We start from the raw sequence: 5,847 nt of genomic DNA, 5'->3' as shown, positions 1-5,847 counted from the left end.
GGTTTTCTGTCTTACTTTCCACTTGAATATCAAGGACTGTGAGGTGTTGTGGCTGGGTCCCTGCCCCCAGCACAGGCCTGGTACAGAGCACATGTGCTCTCAGCATTTGGGGAAGAACCAGCAATGGTAAGCCTTGTTGCTGCCCCCAGGGGACTGTTAAAAACAAGACAACAGCCCCAAAGGAGTTGCTTAGTTAGGTACCATACTAGCAAAATAGACTTAAATGCAGTTTTGGCTCTTCCAGAAATGAAATCTTGAACCAGTCAACCAGGAATCTTCTGATTATCCTTAGTTAAGTCATCTGCCTGAGAAAGCTTTCCAGCCTCTAATGGAAAGTAACCTCGCAGTAACCACTGGGATTCTTTGCCCAGTACAACTTCCTTGTTCCCGATCCCTTATGCCTATAAAAGTCTTTTATTTTGTGCAACTCCTCAGAGTTTCTAACTGCTAAGTTGGATGCTGCCTGATTCATAAATCTTTAAATAAAGGCACTAAGATTTTAAAATTTTAGTCAGTTGAATTTTATTTTATTTTAATAGGGCGTATAGCTTATTTTGGAGAAGGCAATGGCACCCCACTCCAGTACTCTTGCCTGGAAAATCCCATGGATGGAGGAGCCTTGTAGGCTGCAGTCTATGGGGTCGCTAAGAGTCAGACACAACTGAGAGACTTCACTTTCATTTTTCAATTGGCAACCCACTCCAGTGTTCTTGCCTGGAGAATCCCAGGGGCAGGGGAGTCTGGTGGGCTGCCATCTGTGGGGTTGCACAGAGTCGGACACGACTGAAGTGACTTAGCAGCGGCATAGCTTATTTTAAGATTATATTTGGCTTTTAAGAGATTGTTATAGATTCAATCGAACTTACTGTGAACGATGTCGGATACAGGATCTCCGAAGAAGATTTAGCTTCAGGACCAGGGACCAGGATTGATCACTCAAGAGCGTTTGTGTAGCAGAGTTTTATGACAGTGGAAAAAGGTCAGAGAAAGCTTCTGACACGGACAGCAGAAGCGGGTGGAGAGTGCCCCCCTTGCTAGTGTTAGCAAGGGAGGTATATACTTTTTAAATTAGTTACTACAATAAATCAAAAGAATGTCTCAAGTGTGTGAAAGTTTTACCAGACCCACTCCCACAATTAACATTTTAGGATAACAGGACTAGAATTTAACAGAAAGATCCTACCAGACCCATTCCCATAATATACATTCTAAGATATCAGGATTAATCAGAAGGTTTTCAGGAAGGAGAAACTGTCCTCAAGCAGGATACATTGTTGTTATATAATCCCTAGTACAGAGTTTAAGTGGCTCAGATGGCAAAGCATCTCCCTACAATGTGGGAGACCCGGGCTGGATCCCTGGCTTGGGAAGATCCCCTGGAGAAGGAAATGGCAACCCACTCCAGTACTCTTGCCTGAAATATCCCATGGACAGAGGAGCCTGGTAGGCTACAGTCCATGGGGTTGCAAAGAGTCAGGCATGACTGAGCAGCTTCACTTTCACAGAGTTTAAACTGAGTTGTGTAATCATCAGTTCTGGGCCTAAAGAAAGAAAGAAAAACAAATGTTTTAAGTGACTAAGACTAAGGAATGTAGAGAAAAAAGATGTTTGTCCTTTCCTCCTCCTTGAGAACTCCAGACCCTTCTCTCCTCAGCTTCCCCTGGGCTTCTTATCAACCTGCCTAGGAATTGACTCTCTCACTTTGAGCACCTCTTCAGCCTGTGAGCTCCATGAGAACATAGGGCCAGAAAGATAAAAGACCTTGAGTAAATGTTATGATGACTGAATAACTGTACAGATAAAATGACTAAACAGAGCCCATGTGAAGGTTACATTCACTGAAGATTAGCTTTTTCTTCCTCCTCCCTCCCTCTTTCCAGAACAGAAGTTCAAGGGACCTTATATCACCCTCACCTCATATGGAACTCCAGTGGTCTGGGTGAGTTTTATCTTTTCTCTATTTGTACACTGGAAGACATTTCATGACTGTACCCCTCAAAACTGAGAAAATTACTGCTTGAGGGGCAGGGACCCTCCATGTTGTCTAAGTCAAAAGAGAACAATATGTGAATACAGAATATTGGGATGACTTGGGCCCCTGGGCAGCTGGAAGGAGGGAGACAAAGGCAGAGGGGTGTTGTTTCCACCTCCCTCCTCCCAACATGACATACTTGTCCCTCTTTGTACTTAATCAATCTGATTCTGATTATCTGGAGATTGACATGTCTGCTGGCAGATGGTGTGGTCTTAGGTCACAGCATTACAGGCCACCAGCCATCAGTTCTGAGCTGTTTGCAAGACCTAGGACAAGTCTTCAGCGTCTTAGATCTGCTGTTTTTATCCCTGAGCATTGACAGCGGCACTCCCTATGTGAGGCCCAGAGCCAGAGGCATCGGCACTTGGGATTGGTCACTGAAAGGCTGCAGCACCGTGAAGGCTGCCCCTAGAACCCCAGCCGGAACACGAGTGGTACGTGCAATATCTGGATGAAGCAGTGAAGATGTCAGCGAGAGACACGCAGTTGGTGCCAGGACAGCATTGAATTAGAGCACTGGGCTTTTCTCCACTCACTTCCAGAGGGTCAGGCCCTATTGCCACTGGCCACATACCCTGAGTGATAACCATCTCCTGGGAACTCCAAGTCACAGCCTGATGGCTGGGCCTCCAGAGGGCTGAAGGATGTGTCAGGAGCAGTTTGCCCACAGATGCTGGGCACTCCAGGGCTCTGACAGGGGCTGGTGAGGCTGGCATGGCAGGGCCCCACAGCACAGAGTATCGGGGTGCCTGGTTGGGGCTGCCATCATCTAGGGCCATAGCACCATGAAGGCCCCTGGTAATTTCTGAGCTCAGAAGCTAAAGCAAGGTTGAGCCTGATTAGTACTTGGTTGCAAGACCAGCTGGAAAGACCAGGTGCTGTGGACTTTCCCGCTTGTCTCTCCTTTCATCTCTCACCCTTGTCCACCACCCCCTCCACTGGCACAGATGGGCTCTCCTTTGGCCATTGGGAGGTGCACCTATTGTTGAGTCTTGGCCTGGGTGGGTGCTGTGGGGAGTTCTGACAATGGGCAGCACAGTTGTGCTGGCGTCCTCTGTGCTTGCTGGCCGCTCTGGGTTGGTGGGCAGGTTGAGTGCCTACAGGAAGGCAGTACTTTATGCCATGGAACTGTCTGCATAAAATGGTTCTAATGGTGACATTGGACCTCTGTGTATTTTCCACATTAAAAAAACTGTAGCATGTCTGTGTGTGTGTGTGTGTGCGTGTGTTAAAGACTTAGGAAAATTCTGAAATCAAACAAAAAATTGGATCACATGATAAAATATGAATAAGCTTCAAAAACATGACACTGTGTAAGAAACTGGACCTAAATGGCCACAGTTGTACAAACCCATGTGCTTGAAATACACAGAATAGGTGATTCCATGAGGATGAAAGAGTGAGGAATGTGGAATTTAAAGTGACTGATTAAGGAACACTAGATGTCTTTGTAGGGAGATAAAATATAAAATATTCTGGATCAGATAGTGATGATGGCTACACAACTATATAAATAGGCAATCACTAAAATATAGTGCTCAAAGGAGAATTTTTGGGTATACGATATATATCTCAACTTAAAATGATTAATTTGATTTTTTTTTCAAAAATAACAAAACCCACATATTATCCTCAGTGCTTTATGTGGTTCTCACTCTAAGCTCTGTAGACATAAACAAAGGTGCCTGTGTCTGTGTGTGCATGCTCAGTCATGTTTGACTCGTTGTGACCCCATGGCCTGCAGAAGGCCATGCTCCTCTGTTCATGGAATTTTCCAGGCAAGAATACTGGAGTTGGTGGCCGTTTCCTACTCCAGGATATTTTCCCGATCCTTCACTGTTTCTTCAGAATTTGTCTCCAGAGCAAGGAGTCAGCCAGCACCACTCGCCTAGGCTGAGACTCAGGGCACACACAGGAGTGGGGACGCACTCTGGTGGGAAAGAGGGAAAGTGTGTCCTGCTCAGAGCGTGTAATGTGGGGAAGCCGGAGGCAGGCTGGCAGGAAGAGGGCCGTCCCAGGTGACTGCTTAGATGAGATTTGGCTTCCCCCATTTGGTACTAAATTGAAAGGAAGAAAAAAAAGGAAGGTGACAGTCACTGACCACGCACTGAATCCTGGAGCCCATCGCTGCAGGGGCTGGGGTCTGGTTTTCCAGGTCGGTTGCTGCAGGGCAGGGCCTCGTGGCTGGAAGGAGAGGTTCCCCAACTTCTCAGTGTGTTAAGAAAGTTCTTCATTTCAACATCCTTCTCTGGTCGTCTTCAATTGGATACTCTGTGGATAAACTTGAAACAGTGTTTCTTAAATTAACTTCAAACAAAGGTAATAATTACGTTATTGTTGAGTAACAATGATAATGGTGATTTTCATTATAATTAATTTCAAGATTTTTCATTGAATACCTACATTACAGTACAAATGGTAACAAAAATCCCCAACAACCTGTCTGGCCATCTGGTCGACCTGGCCACAGCGGCCACCAATCTGTCGGCTTTGTGATCCTCACACAGATGTATCCATGTCTCACACCCCTGAAACACAGCGCCTCCACACGGACACCATCCTTTCTACTTCCGAGCCCGAGGAGAACAGAAGGGACTCCTGGCGCCCCTCGAATAGAGGCAGCCGGACCCGCAGGAAATCCGTCTGCTGAGTCCTGAGCACGTCAGCGGGAACCGAGGCCGCCTGGGAGCAGCCTCAGCACCGGGAAGGCAGCGGGACGACCGTTCCCCCAGGGTGGCAAGGAAGCGCTTCCGGGCGCCCTTTGGGGAGGAGGACGGGCGGCCCGTGGTCCCTTGCGGTGCCTCCTGTTCTGGACACCAGGGCCGGCCGTCTCCGGGGAGAGGACACACGTTTGTGAATCGGGACTATCGGGGTCCATGGGGGAGGCTGGGAAGACTGGACATGTCTGCGTGCGTCCGTGTGGTCCGCACCTCCGGGCGAGTGGGAAACATGGAGAAGGTGTAACCCCGCGGACGCCGGCGCCGTGACCTTTCCTGCTCGCGCTCAGCTGCCCCGGCGGTGCCCGGGGGCAGAAGGGGCCTCGCGGTGCTCTGGTCCACCGGGCCGGGCAGCGACACCGACCGCCGCCGCCCGCCCAGGCCGCGGACCTGCAGCTCGAATCTCCGGCGACAGCAGGCTCTTCCCGGGTCTCATGGCACCGGGAGCGTTGCCGCTGTCACCCCCGGCCTCTGGAGCTCTGCCCCGGGCTCGGCGGCCGAACCTTCGCGGGAGTCGCCAACGTTCCCCGGGAAGGGACCGGCTCACGGCGTCCTTTGGGTGGCTCCCGACGGGCGGCGCGCACGGCCCCGGGCGGACCCCGACCCCCGGGCCGCCCTGACGCCCCGCTTCTCCCGGGCGTCCGCCTGGGAGCCGGCTCCCGGCCCGGCAGGGCGCGGAGACCCAGACACCAGGCGGGAGCTGGGAGGACCTCCCCGGGCAGCTGCGGGAGAAGGCGCGCTCCTCAGCGATTCCCGAGGCTCGGACCCAGGCGGCCCAGAGGGCAGGTCCCTGCTCCCGGGCGGACTTAGGAATTTAGTGAAACTTAGATTGTGTGGACTGTAAAACTGAAACCATGAAAGGACTGGGTAAAAACATATATGAATGATTTTTATTCTGTGGAGTAGAAAGATTGGAATCATGATACAACATTAAAAAAAAAAAAAAAGTCTCTTCAGAAGCCATCAAATAAATGAATGATAAACAGTCATAAATCCACATTTCATATTGTACACGGAAGGTCCAATGATAACAACTCAGCGTGGGAGGAACATTTGTGCAAATACTTGTGTACTAAGATTATTGATATTAGTATC

The 5,847-nt window shown here is 49.7% G+C and overlaps 1 long non-coding RNA gene across 1 annotated transcript; it reads right to left on the bottom strand.

The window, feature by feature from the left end:
* Window positions 1-505: 505 nt before the first annotated feature.
* LOC147350907 (uncharacterized) lies at window positions 506-4,317 on the bottom strand. Its single transcript, XR_015146776.1, has 2 exons — window positions 4,137-4,317; window positions 506-1,541 (listed from the first exon to the last, which is right to left on the bottom strand). It is a non-coding gene; the product is annotated as an uncharacterized LOC147350907 (long non-coding RNA).
* Between the last annotated feature and the right edge of the window lie 1,530 nt (window positions 4,318-5,847).

Source organism: Bos grunniens, chromosome 19, assembly GCF_055505025.1.
Source record: "Bos grunniens cultivar Pamir isolate PY7600 chromosome 19, Bosgru_T2T1.0, whole genome shotgun sequence".
In the NCBI taxonomy this organism is placed as follows: domain Eukaryota; kingdom Metazoa; phylum Chordata; class Mammalia; order Artiodactyla; family Bovidae; genus Bos; species Bos grunniens.
The sequence above is the reverse complement of the archived record's forward strand: the minus strand, read 5'-3'. Positions and strand labels throughout refer to the sequence as shown.